At 37.2% G+C, this 13,467-nt stretch overlaps 1 protein-coding gene across 3 annotated transcripts in view; it reads left to right on the top strand.

Moving 5' to 3' along the window:
- Nucleotides 1-13,467, top strand: part of B3galt1 (beta-1,3-galactosyltransferase 1) — a 241,205-nt gene that overhangs the window by 95,143 nt on the left and 132,595 nt on the right. For all 3 annotated transcript variants that reach the window (XM_028762903.1, XM_028762902.1, XM_028762904.1), the window contains exon 2: nt 3,075-3,122. The gene's annotated coding sequence lies outside the window, so the exon portion shown is untranslated. The remainder of the gene's footprint in view (nt 1-3,074; nt 3,123-13,467) is intronic.

Genomic DNA, 13,467 nt, shown 5'->3' with positions numbered 1-13,467 from the left:
TATGGATTTTACTGAAGCAGAGAAACAATAAAGTTGTACTTACATCAGAAGTATGACTTACTGTTTCTACTCTACATCAACTCTCTCCAAGACAGTATGACAAAGTGTGATGATTTTTTTATTATGTAAAGAGATGGAAATGTTAAATATCTTAACTTGATTGTTAATAATTAAATACATCGTATCACTGTACACAAATATGTATAATTAAATCAATAATTTATTTCTATGATTAAAAAATATAATTAGTGAGTCAAAATTATTTTATTGAAAGCTATCAATTCTTTAATGGCAAAAATTCTTCTCTTGCTTGAAATGTGGAAATCCTCAATGAAGACAATCCTGAAGTCCTTTGCAGAGAGCTAATTGCCTGATATCAGCATTTATTGTTCTGTGATGATCTGCTCTACCTTAGTGAAGTACTTTTAAACTTCCTAGCAAATATAGTTTATAATGTACCCCCAGTTAACTGTAACACAGAAAGGAACATATTAGACAAAAAAAAAAATTTTGTAATCCATATGTAAAACCTGCTCTTTCTAGGTCTTACTGAGCACAGAAGGTTAGAGCTACTGATGATGGTGGTAAATACACTGTTTAGTTTAATGTGAAAACTAAACTAGAAACTGTATCACTTGCTCAGGGTCTCAAATACTGTGTCTCTTTTTCAGTTAAGTAAATTCAATAATATATGTGCGTCTAATAATTCTGTTATTCAAAACTATAAATAAGGCATCAACTATAAATCATCAGTGTTTTATTTATTTTAATGTTTCATTTGAGAGTATACTGGTCTAGATTACATTTTATAGATTTATCTTAGAGTTTGTCTCAATTAGCCTAGCTTACTGAGATTGACCAACACTCATAAATATATTTGCTCTTAACATGAAGCTTAGCTGGGCAATCTTACTGTTTCTGGAAAATCACACTTCGATGAAATACCAAGAGATATTTTTATAGATTATACACCTAACTGATGAAATTTCAACCAGCTACTGAGAGATAATATTTCACACAAGTGCCAATAGAGGATCTTCTCTGTGTTTGTCTCCATTCTTATTCACTCAATTCAATAACATGTGTGTGCACTCCACACTCTGTGGTCCTTGGGTTACTGTAGAGGCTGAGCTGAATGAAGGTGAATGGTGTGGCACCCATAGGTATTGATTGCCTGCCAAGTTTTACTCAAAGCTCAAATCCAATGTAAGATCTGGAGGGATTAAGAACTCTGAAAAGTAGGCATTAGATTCCTATGTGGTCAGCCCAAGCCACACCAAATAAATAATCTGAAAACCTGGAGGATATTACCCCAAGGGCTTCCAGATAGTATAACATCTGTGATATCAGAAACTAAAATTTTTGTTAGATTTCACTCTGTTATTAAATGCCTCATTACTTATTCAGAGAGATTTGATAGTAATTTCAGTGATAGTAATTTTTGAGTCTGAACCCTTTACTCTCAATTTGAAAACCTCAGGGCCCATTTTTAGTATGCAAGCTATGCTTTTATTAATACTTAGCATATTAAAATAAATCTGAGAAAATTAGTATCATTAGTTTTGAATAATTTAAAAGTGTATTAATTGATTTATTTTCAAATAAATAGTTTATTTGAAAGGAGAAGTAACAACATTGTCCAATACAATTTAGAGAGAAGATGACTTTCAGATTCTTGCAAATATAGATAGGACTCTCATGTATACTATTGCAGTCTGTTGAGATGGTTGAGGTACAAGAAGAAATGCAGACCTGGGGTAGGTTACATAGTTAGAGAAGTTAGGGCTTTATAGATTCCTACATGCTGTCAGAGACTCACAGGAGTCCAACAACCACACTTTGGAAATCATTGTTTATTCTAACACAAAGCTTTATTCCACCCACTTGCTGAAGGTCAAGACCATCGTAGAGTCTCAATTTCATGATGCAGAAGTAACCCTGAGAATCTTTTGGCCTGAAGAATGTCAAAGCTACTTAAGAAAGCACAAACCTTTGCAGAATGATTTCTCTAGTCTAATGCCTGTCTGTCTAAGGGAAGGTATTTTATCCCATAATGCTATCCTTTATTAGGATGTACTGACCCTTAGAAATTCGAGATTATATAAAACACTGTATTCTCTCCTCTAGAAGTCTGGAAACTTAGGAAACAACTGCCAGTCATAGTCATTTGGAAGCTTACTTTTCTATCAAACCTTGCCCTTAGTAACTCGGCAGGTTCTTTAATGCTGCCCTGGTTCACAGTAAACATGGTACATTGTCGTCAGGCCATTTTAGTGGTTCTTCCTCCTTGGCAATGGCACAATGATATGTGTGTGTGTGTGTGTGTGTGTGTGTGTGTGTGTGTGTATTCATGTGTCTCTGTGTGTGTGTATTTGTGTGTTTGTTCCTGGTGGTTTGGGAATAAGTTTTCAGTATGTATCTGAAATTCTTTTTTCTTCAAATATAAATAATTATCTCTTCTCACAGTCCATGAGGTAATTTTATATTAAATACTTCATATTACTTTTTCCCTTACAATGAAAATTCTCCTCAGAATTTTTAGTTCGATTCCTTTATTTTTCTGAAGAACCTAATCTAAGAGAGAAAGAATGACTTTCTCAACACTATGCAAAAATATGGAAAAATTGATAACTATATTTTTATGAACATTTCGCACCACTATGGTTAGACAGTATAATAAACTAGACCAATAGGGATTTAAGAAAATGTAGCTAGGATGCTCTTCCACAGTCATAACTTCACTTAGTAATTATCACACTTGGACCAGACAGTCTTAAATTTCAACAGCATAGCAATATTGAAAGAAATAGAGACCTTGCTGAGAAAACCGTAAGTAGATCCTGGATCCCACACCTAAGTCAGACCTAGTTAAATATCAGTAGGCCTTGGTCTGCATAAAGGAGAACCAATTCAGAATAGTTCTGTCCAAACATGTCATGCTTGACCTGTAACTGGAACTATTAAATGTAAAAAATCTTGCCCTAATATTGAAGGTCAAATCTGTGTTAATAGATTTTAGTTTTGTAGGATGCCATAAACATCAGTTGGATAATCTTCCATTGCCTTCTTTTCAGGAAGGAAGAAATGGGTTTCCACGGACCTATCGATGATGCTCATCACAGGTAATAATTTTTCAGTCTTCCAAGACAGCTTAGTCTGTCCTGCTTCTAAGTACTTAGACAATCTTTGTGATTCTCGAACGATTATTTCTCAAATCATTGCCTATCTTTTGTGGCCAAAGATGCTATGTTGCAGGTTAGCATCAGTACTCTTCCTTCAACCTCTTCCTCTTTAAAGTAGCTTTGTCTTTCCCAAGAGTCTACTCACCTACTTCAGCTTCTGGATTAGCTTCCACTGATCCCTGCTTGATGTCCACGATTGATCTTAAGAGGTAATAGTAAGCATGATCAAAAGATAACTGGAAAAATATGCCCTGTCCCAAAGTACTGTCTTTTCTTAGATGTACAATGTGGCAAAATTCCTATTTGGGAATGTAACACATAAAACTAGTTACGGCTAAATTTACGTAGACCCTTAGTAAAGACACTGGCTAAATGTATGTTGTCTAATTAACAGCTACTACATCTTCATAAGATTATATATTATTATTCCCAATTAGTAGATAATTGAACACAAGGTTTAAAGACATAATATAAATGAGATACAGTGCTGGCAGTCTCATATTTTAGTCTGTCTGAATCTACTATACACAGGGCATTCTCCCTGGCAGAGTAGTGTCTAGAAGAACCTCAGGCATCTTTAAGTTCATTGTGTAGTTTATGTGTAAGCAATGTTTGACATTGCTTAAGCACCCTTTCAATTCTTGGTTGTATGTTTATTTATGCTTGGCCAAGGGTAGGGCAGATACATGTGCTTTACAGGCTGCTTGATTGGGTGCAGGGGTAAAGCTGTCATGAGCAACCTCTAACCCTTTTTGTCCCTGCCAGGTAACAGGAAATTAAATCACTGTTATTTATTCCAGGCTTGAAGTTCATTGACCAGGACAAGGCATTTTTATGTACTTTGTTTGTTTGTTTGTTTTATCTTAAAGATACCATTAAGACCATAATTCCCTATAGTCAGAACAAAGGAATATTTTCAAATGATGGATATAAGGTTTGTCCTTGGTGAATGAGATAGATGCTATGTCCATCTGCTTTTGTTCACTCATTTTCTAGCTTGACCTACTCTTCAATGTTTTCTAATTTCAGATCTCTAGGATCTACGTAACCAACCCTGAGCTAAATACTTCCATGACCATTCAGCTGCTTAATAACACAGGATAATCAGTTTTTGTCAAGGTCTTTCGTTAAACAACACTGACAAGGAAGAGTTACAGGAATTAGAAAGAAAATATATCTTGGAGAGGAATATATTTTCAACCTATCATAGCCTAATCTTTATTCTCCACAGATTTATGTCAAACTATATACAAAATGTATTCACTCCCATCCTGGCAACTTCCAAATCTCAGCCTACCTCAACATCAATCAAAGTCCCTCTAGGTTTGACTTGAAGTCCCATCTGTCTTTGTCTGAAGAGTCTAAGATCACTTAGATTCATCTCAACCACCCCTACCCCATGTGTGCAAGATGCTGAGTATGATCACCTTGGGGCAAGAGCCCTCCCTCTCTTGTCACTCGTCATGACATACAGTCGTTATCCATGTACCTGCAGATATCTCTGTACCTTCAGGGGATTAATTTGACTACAAAATGGTTAAAGTTAAGCATCTCCTCTAGAGAGACAGCCTGAAAGGTTCAGCATGTTGTTGGCTGTAAGGAAAGCCATTCATTACTTATGACTCAGTCACAGCAGCTTCCATATCTGACAGTTCTGTACACCAGTCCTGAAGAGTTCTCAGTCCTCATGCTTTTACTTCATTGTCTGCCTGGTGAAATATAAAATATTTCCGATACATATTTGTTTTTCAGGGTTATAGTTGCATCAAAGTATATTGCAAGTGCATTGAGCCATAATATAACAGTGGAGTATATAAACTTAAATGAAAAATTCATTGTACAGTTGTGACATTTCAAACAAAGGGGCAAAGAGATAACCATAAACCTTTCCTACTACACACAACTACATTTTCTTACTGGGACAAAATATTATGTTACAACTAGTTCGTCTACTTAGAGACTGCCAAGTTTTTTTAGAGATTGGTTGGAACATAGTTCCTAATTTTAAAGTCCTTAAAAAGAAAATTGGAGCTAGCAAAGTACCTCAGCAAATGAAGTGCATGCCTCCAAGCCTAAGACCCTGAGTTCAATTCCAGAAATGCATATGGTAGAAGAACAGAATTTTGACTCCCCCAGGTGGTTGTCCTCTCAGCTTCCAATATGCACCATGGAATATACAGGAGCACACACATGCGCACATACACACACACACACACTCACAAATAAACAGATGTATTTTATTTAAGGTTTAAAAGACACAAACCACTTGTATAGTTGGCTCAAAGGAACATATCACATCCATGTAAGTGCTCTTTCTTTTCTAATGTCATTTTAATGTCTGCACGCCGTTTCCTTCTATTGTGTATCACTACTGCCTTTCTGCTTGACTTAGTGACTTTTCTGTTGCTGTGATAAACCCCATAACAAAGACATCTTCTAGCTGTATAGCTTTATAGCTTCCCAGGACTTATTTGAGCACATAGTTCCAGAGGGGTAAGAGCCATTATCCTCATGATAAGAAAGTGGGGCAGCAGACGGACATGGGTGCGTACATAGAGCAGCAAGCTAGAAGCTCACATTTAAAATCCCAAAGAGGAAACAGAGAACAAAATTATAATGATACATGGCTTTGAAACCTCAAGGCATGCCCCACTGATGTACTTCCTCCAGCAAAGCCACACCTCCTAAGTCTACCCAACAGCTACTTCTTTCACTTGATCACATTCCCCGATGTTGAAGTGATTTCCAGTATTTGTTTCATTAAAATTTGTAAGCTAGATCATTTTTCTGAAATAGAGTTCAGACATTTTAACATTTGTACAATGTTAATGGAACTTAACACATTATCTTTTTACCTAGTACCAAGTGTTCAACTTTGAAATTACATACATATAAGAAACATTATACATACAAAGCAGGGTGTACTTATTCATTTATATATTTATAGTTTTATATATATGTATATATGAACAATTAAAGAGAAAGAGGCCATGAACTTGAGAAGGATCAAGAAGGCTACCTGAGGGGGATAAAGTGGAGAAAATGAGAAAATGATAGATTTATAAATAATTCAAATAATAATTCAAATAATAATAATTCAAATAAATAATTCAAATATTTTTTATTTACTTCAAAATAAAAAATTAAAAAATTATTCATACTAACGTTTAAATTCTTGTTTTCAGATTTGCTTTCATATTAGCCCTTAGAATTTTTACACTTAAAAGCATTGATTTTAAATAATTTAAAAGTAGGTCATTATCAATCATAAATACTTTATGAACAAAACTGATTGTTGAATACATTGCAGTGCACCAGAATGACCCAAGGAATAATATTCTGCCCAAGTGATTTGTAGGGCAAGTTGAAATTAGAAAGCAAGCCCAGACCATGAAAGAGAATCAGTGAACGCCTGCCCGCCCCAAGGGAGATCTGAGCATTATTAGGAACACAGCTTGTTGAATGGGCAGTTGGGCTCAGGTTCTAACAAGACTGATGGATGAAAGGAAGATGGGCGTTGTCTGATTCCTAATTATACAGCTAGTCCGCATACAGAATCTGGTGTAGTTCCCATTGCCCCTCCTCTGCTGTTCAAGGGCAGGTGTAGATGCCATGGAAGTATCAAGGAAGGGGAGAAGGGAGCAAGAAATGGAGCCATCATTTCTTGCCATCCCCTAGACTAAGTGTTCCTCCCTATGGGGCGAAGGTGGCAGTCTAGAACTTTATCCAGGATTACATCTCACCAAAATCTGGAGTAGGACCTACTGCTGAGAAAGGCTTGTCTATTCTATGCATGTCTTCCTACGCCTGCTATTTAAGATTCCTATTTAAATCTTAAATAGGTGAAATCTTGCTTTATTCTTTAACGAATTGCCCTGTCAAATTTTGTCATTGACACATGAGGTGACCATTCATGGCTATAATCTCAGCACAGGGGAGGCTGAGGCAAGTGGGAAGCTGAGGCAAGTTTGAGACTACCCTAGACTACAGACAGAGATTGTATCTCAAAAACATTTTAAAAAAACCAAGTATTTTTTAAGTCACTTTTTTCATCACTACATTCTTCCAGCCTTTCTCCTCTTTTTACTGTTAGTATCTCTTCTCTGTTTCCTTTCTGTGCATATGGACACAGAAGTAAATAATGTGCAGAAGTGGCATGTCCCAAACCCCACAACACAAGGACAAAAATAGCTGAAGGATGTTTTGTTGACCCACAAAGCTCTAAATGTAGCACTCTGCAAACATTCATCCTCCAGTGACACTCATTTCTGCTTCATAGATAGAATCTGCAGTGTGTGTGTGTGTGTGTGTGTGTGTGTGTGTGTGTATGTGATAAAGTATCATGCTCCCTTGCTGACCTGCAGTGCCCAGAGGGTACTCCATAGGGATTGTCCCAAAGGGAACAAAGCAGCCATGGTCTCTTTATACAAGCTCAAAATAGAAATGCCCTTTGAGATGCTGCTTGACATTGTAAAGCTCCTGCCTGTTTTCTAACTGACTATATAACCACTGGCTCACTCATCAAAATATGGCTCTCTAGGTTTCTCTGAGTCCTTTGCTCATACACAGTCAGCCAGCCAGCTACGTTTTCTTTTTTCTTTTTTTTTTTTTTTTTTAAGGTTGGATCACATTTCATTTTCTTGTTTGTTTTAAACTAAATTTAGTACTGTGTGTCTCAATTCTTAATGGTGTCTGTAACAACTCCCAAATTAGAAAGCTCTTCAAACTTTGCCAGCAATGTGTTGTTCCTTTGCTTTTATTCAAATCATCTCACAGTGTTAACATAATAACTAATATTTGCACAGTGCCTTGCAGTTTACAAAATACTTTCAAACCTATCATCTCTAAAAAGGAGACAGTATTAGGAATTCTGTTCCAACGCAGATAAAGCCTTGAAGTCCTTAACTGGCTTTGGTTGAGGAGGCATGTCAGTGGTCCAGGAGTTGCCTGGCACCTACTAAGGCCCTGAGTTCAATTCTTAGCATCACTTTATGGGAAGCCTCTAATTTAAAATAATGTAGTGTAGGTGGGAGATGATTATAGTGAAAACTTACATAAAACGTAAGCATAAAGCAAAGCTTAGTAGTTAAAAAAAAAATTGGGAAGCCAAACATGTTTTTGTCAAATCAAGATACAAAATCAGAGCCATGAACTTTTCCAGATACAAATAACTAACATTTATTATTTATAATGAACCACACAGTCCATACAAAGTACTTTCCAAACATTCTGCTACATTTAGTGTAATAATGAATCTATGAAAGTATCCCCATCATCCTTATTTTCTAAGTGAGAAACTTAGTTGCAAGAAGCCATGCAATCCACTTGAGTTCAAAGCAGTGTAATGGGGACTTGAACCCAGTATATATGAATCCGATGAACCTACCCTTAACTACTTAATTGTTGAGATATGAAGGCTGGCTCTATAATCAAATTTCAGTTATAACTTCAGCTGTCTATTATGGATGGTAGTGATGTGAAATACTTTTACTCTCTGAAATTTACTTTTCTTATTTTTTTGTAAAAAGATAAAGCATATCCCAAACATCAATGCTCAGTGAGTAATTAATAGATTTCTGCGAGCATTCTAATGACACTGACTCATAGTGTGTAGTTTTGCTTACAAATTTGGCTTTAAGTTACCAGCTAGTTACATGCACGCACCCGCCCAGGATGCGTGCATCAAAGCATCAGAACCAGTTCCCTACACTGACTGCTCTTTGTTTCTTTATTTCTGGGATATGTACTGAGTACCTGCTATGTGTATCATACTTAATTTCTCTACTCTCTTGGTCTATAGAAGCTCACCGCCCCACCACCACCCCTCTGGCATCCAAGGCTATCCAGCCATGCTTCCTTCTTCCCTGTACTTAAACAATGGTATCCATATACGAAGGCATCTCTTTCTATCTTGGTTTTGTCGATGCTGTTTCAAATGAAGTTGTACAGCATCATTTGTTTTGAATATTTTATGTTGTTCTGGTATCTCTTCATTCAAAATGTCCAAAGTTGTGTATTTTCTAGAAGTCTTTCTGCATGCTATTATTACATGCATTAAAAAAAAATCAGTTTTCACTACAATCACCTCCCACCTACACTACATTATTTTAAATTAGAGGCTTCCCATAAAGGACAACTCTTTTTCTGGATCCATCTTCCTTCCTGCTGATAGACTGGATCATGGACCAGTCCCTTCAGCACAGAGTAGTGGTGCTTGATGGTTCTCTACATATACTGGGATTTGTTTTCAGATACCTTGCCAGTCTCAAGGATTCATTGTCCTTCTCCAAGATTTTAACTTTCTCTTCTCCTCAGCCCTTAAATTTAATCAGACAAACTTTCACTCCACTATTGGTCTCCAGTGGTTTGGTAAAAACATTTCTGTGAAACCTCTTAGAAAAGACAGCATTTTATGTACAATATAGCCGCTTAAATTGCATTTCTCTGTGAATATGGCCACGGACCATGTCAAGCCCAACACCACTACAACAAAACAAATTTGAAATTCCTTTAATTGGAGCAGACGTTTTATGATCTGAATATTTCTGTAAACTCAGGCCATACAACCAATGTAGACAAAATTAGAATACATTAACAGGCATAAAATTATAAATTGGACATGTGGATGAGCTTTATTGGTATTGTAAAATATTATGGTAAGTCTTTCCATCCAAATTTTCTCATTTTGAAGCACTACATTATAAATACAGTGAAAGTTGTGAGTAGCACTGACAAATTAGGAATTGAACCTATTTTGTTTCATGGTGCTTTTTCCAAATAATCACATTCTTAAACTTTTAGCAGATGGCTGGAATTAAGTCCTGGTGAGCTTTTTTGATGGTGGTGGAGCCAACATATAATATGTTAGACCATTGGCAAAGATTTAACTTCACTTGGAAATAAGTTAGTGGATGAAAATTGTGCATCTGAGAGTGGTGTGTCTATAACATTGGACTGCCTTCCTAGATGAATCCTAAGAGGCTCTACATAGACCTAAAGTCTTGGGTAGTTTGGTGGTAAACTTGCTGCAGTAATGTATTACTTTCTTTTTTTGTTTGGTTGGTTTTGGTTTTTTTGCATTTTTGTTTTGTTTTCTGGCTTATCAATCTTTATTTTTATCTTCCAGAGCTTCAAACCCATTTTTCCTTCTTTGACAGGCACTTTCAAAAAGATTTCAAAAATAGACATTACTTTTATAACAAAATTAGGACAGAAATCATGAAAAATTCTAAAAGAGGGTCTGCAGTTTCTTTTTTAAGTATTTGTTAATTTTTATAGATACCTTTATATCTTTTAGATAGGATGGGTAGGTATCTATAAAAATTAACAGATACATTATTTTCAATGCAGTACTTTGTGAAGGGAGAACACAAATCTCCATGGGAGGAGTGACTCATTTTGTGGTACTGGTACTTTGTTGGCATGTAAGAAAAAAATTTATCCTACATTAGTGTTGATGATAATTGTGTTATAGTGTTCATCACTGTCCTTAAATAACTGAGAGAAACAAGGTAAGGGAGGAAGAATCATGGTTTTAGATATTTTAGTGCAGGGTCAACTGACTGCTGTTTCTGGGTCATGGTGACACAGAGCATCCCACAGAATGTAGCACATGTCAGAGCAATTATGTTCATCTTTGATAGTCAAGAAGCAGGCAGGAAGGGTAAGAATGGTTCAAGTAAGATATACCCTTCAAATTTCTCCCTTTCCCTCTCCCTTTCCTTCTCTCTCTCTCTCTCTCTCTCTCTCTCTCTCTCTCTCTCTCTCTCTCATGCACATTCATACACACACACACACACACACACACATCCACAGAGAGAGTTACTCCCACTACCTGTCTTCCATATTTGCTACTCCCCACCAATAGTCTACCCCAAGTCTGACTCCATCCATGGATTACACCGTTGATTAAGTACTGTTCTCCTGATCTGATAATCTCTCAAACGGGCTCACAGACACACACTCGGAGGTGTGCTCCATTAATCTCCTAGGCATTCCTCTCCCTGGTCCAATTTATCATCAAGTATCAAAATAATGAAATGGAAGGAAAAAAAACAGGCAACATTCTTTTTGAGGCTTATAAAATTATACTGCAACAGTGAACACCTTTCAGCTGTGTGTCTGTCAGACTGGTGCAAAGCTCTTTAATTGTGACCATTTTAATCCTCACATTTTGTGTGATAGACACTGTTTGCATTTGAATTTCACACTTGAGGAAAGTGAGGTAAAGATTTTTTTCACAGCTAGTCTGAAAGGAATATACAGCTTCTAACATCGGAGAATTCACCTGTGACCCTAAGAAGACAGCTGAGGAGAGAATCAAGAATGAGTGCGACCTCCAATTTTTATTATGGTGAGGGACAAGAGGCAGCAACAGGAGGGGACCTCACAGTATCTTCATATTCACTTACATGAATAAAAAGTGAGATAGTTCTCTTGCAGGCTGCCTAGTCCCAGTGTGCTCTTCAAGTCACCTCTTCTTCATTGCTTATTCAAGTGACTTCTGACTATTTTAAAGCAACAAAATGAATGCAGTTTGATTGTTCAACAAATGTGTCAGACGCATCATCCTTGTTTCACACACTAGCAGGGGAGGCACAGATGGAGTTCAGATGAGTTGTCAAATGTACAAAGCTGCTGGTTCCCTTCCTAGGGGAACTCTAGCCTTTGACTTTACTTGCCATGAAACTTGCTCACCAAAGACCTCGATATTTGGCTCAGGCTTCCACAAATGTGTTGATGGGAATGTGTTGTGTATAGTTTTACATTCTACACACCTTTACTCCAGGAGGCGACCTCACTACCAGTCCCCCTCCCAGCTTCCTTTAAATCCTTGGACAAAAGACACAGACACAGCTTTCCAATTTTAACTTGTCTTCTTGGCACAATTTCTGGTTGCTACTATCTCCCTCGTGGAAAAGCATGCCCTTATCAGTTTCTTACCTCGGTCTCTCCACCTGCCTAAACTTCAGCTGCTAAACTTGCCTGACCACCAGCTTGTAGGAGCAGCCTCTGTGGCCACTCTGTTTTGAGATTTCACATGGTTGCCAGGTTCTCCCCTCTCCATTCTCTCTTTCCTTGCATCTCTTTTTCCTCCAGGGACACGGAAGTCCCTCCTATACCTTCTGACCAGCAATTGGCCAATGGCTTTCTTTACTGACAGGTCAAAAACCAGTTGGGGAACAGGACCTTAACATCAGAACTGCCCCTTACAGAGATGCTTCATAGTCATGTCTCTGGTGATCTAAAAATCTTCTGTGGTGAAGACATTTTGTGTAATGTAATAGATGATGGCCCAGAGCATGCTGGTATCATTGAACTAAATTCAGTTAAATCAAAGGCATCTTCCCATGGTTTGATTTTGGCTAATATTACTTACCTTCTAAGTTCAGTAAAGTAAGAATTGGGCAGAATAAACTGAAGGACACAGAATGAATCCCAAAGAAGGCCCAAGGCTGTTCAGGCTCTAAGAAACATGACACCCTCTCCCACTACACTCTCCCGCTACAAAAGCAGGTAGCCACCCTCCCACACTACAAAGGTTGGCAACTGAAGAAAATTGTTTCTTGACATCCTAGACTCATGTTTATATTTCTGTGAATTGTCGGTTTCTATAAAGATTCAGAAAATCTAGTCCAAGCAATGTTCTAGAAGATACTCCCTCGTCAGATTTGTAGAGTAAATTAATCAGGAAGCAAACATATGTTGGTCCGCAGACTATATATCCTAACAATGATGTAAAGTTTCTTTAAAAAACAGTGGTGGTCTTTGATCTCATTTCCTTCCAGTTTATAAGTTTGTTCCTTGTGGCTGCTACTGTAACTTGAAGTTAAAGTAATTTCTTTCCAGTTCCAGCCCATTATTGCTCTAAGGCAAGAACAATTTTTCAGTTGCTGTGAACATGCCCTGAATGCCTGGGAACATTTCCTCAGACAGCAAAATATGAATGAGGAAGAGTTCCACACACCATGTGACTCGTTGGCTGAGAAATCAGGATCATCATCCATTTTACCTGAGGCACACAAAGACGTAAAGAACATCTCTGTAGCTATGAGGTCGTGTTTCTTTAAAGTTCTCAGATGTGGATCAGAAGGAACAGAGAATAAACTATGAACAGTTCTCTTTTAAAGTAACTTTGTAACAATCTAGCAATCCATTTCTCCAAGATCATTCCTGGATTTTATATTTGTTAAATCAAATAGAGAATTTAAAGTGAAAGATAAAGGGCTTGCTCAAAGTCAGCTGATTTTTTAAAAATCACCTCTTCTCTGGAGCTCGCATTCCT

The sequence above is a fragment of the Grammomys surdaster genome, unplaced genomic scaffold, assembly GCF_004785775.1.
Source record: "Grammomys surdaster isolate TR1022 unplaced genomic scaffold, NIH_TR_1.0 136, whole genome shotgun sequence".
Classification (NCBI taxonomy): domain Eukaryota; kingdom Metazoa; phylum Chordata; class Mammalia; order Rodentia; family Muridae; genus Grammomys; species Grammomys surdaster.
This window is presented reverse-complemented; position numbering and strand designations above follow the sequence as displayed.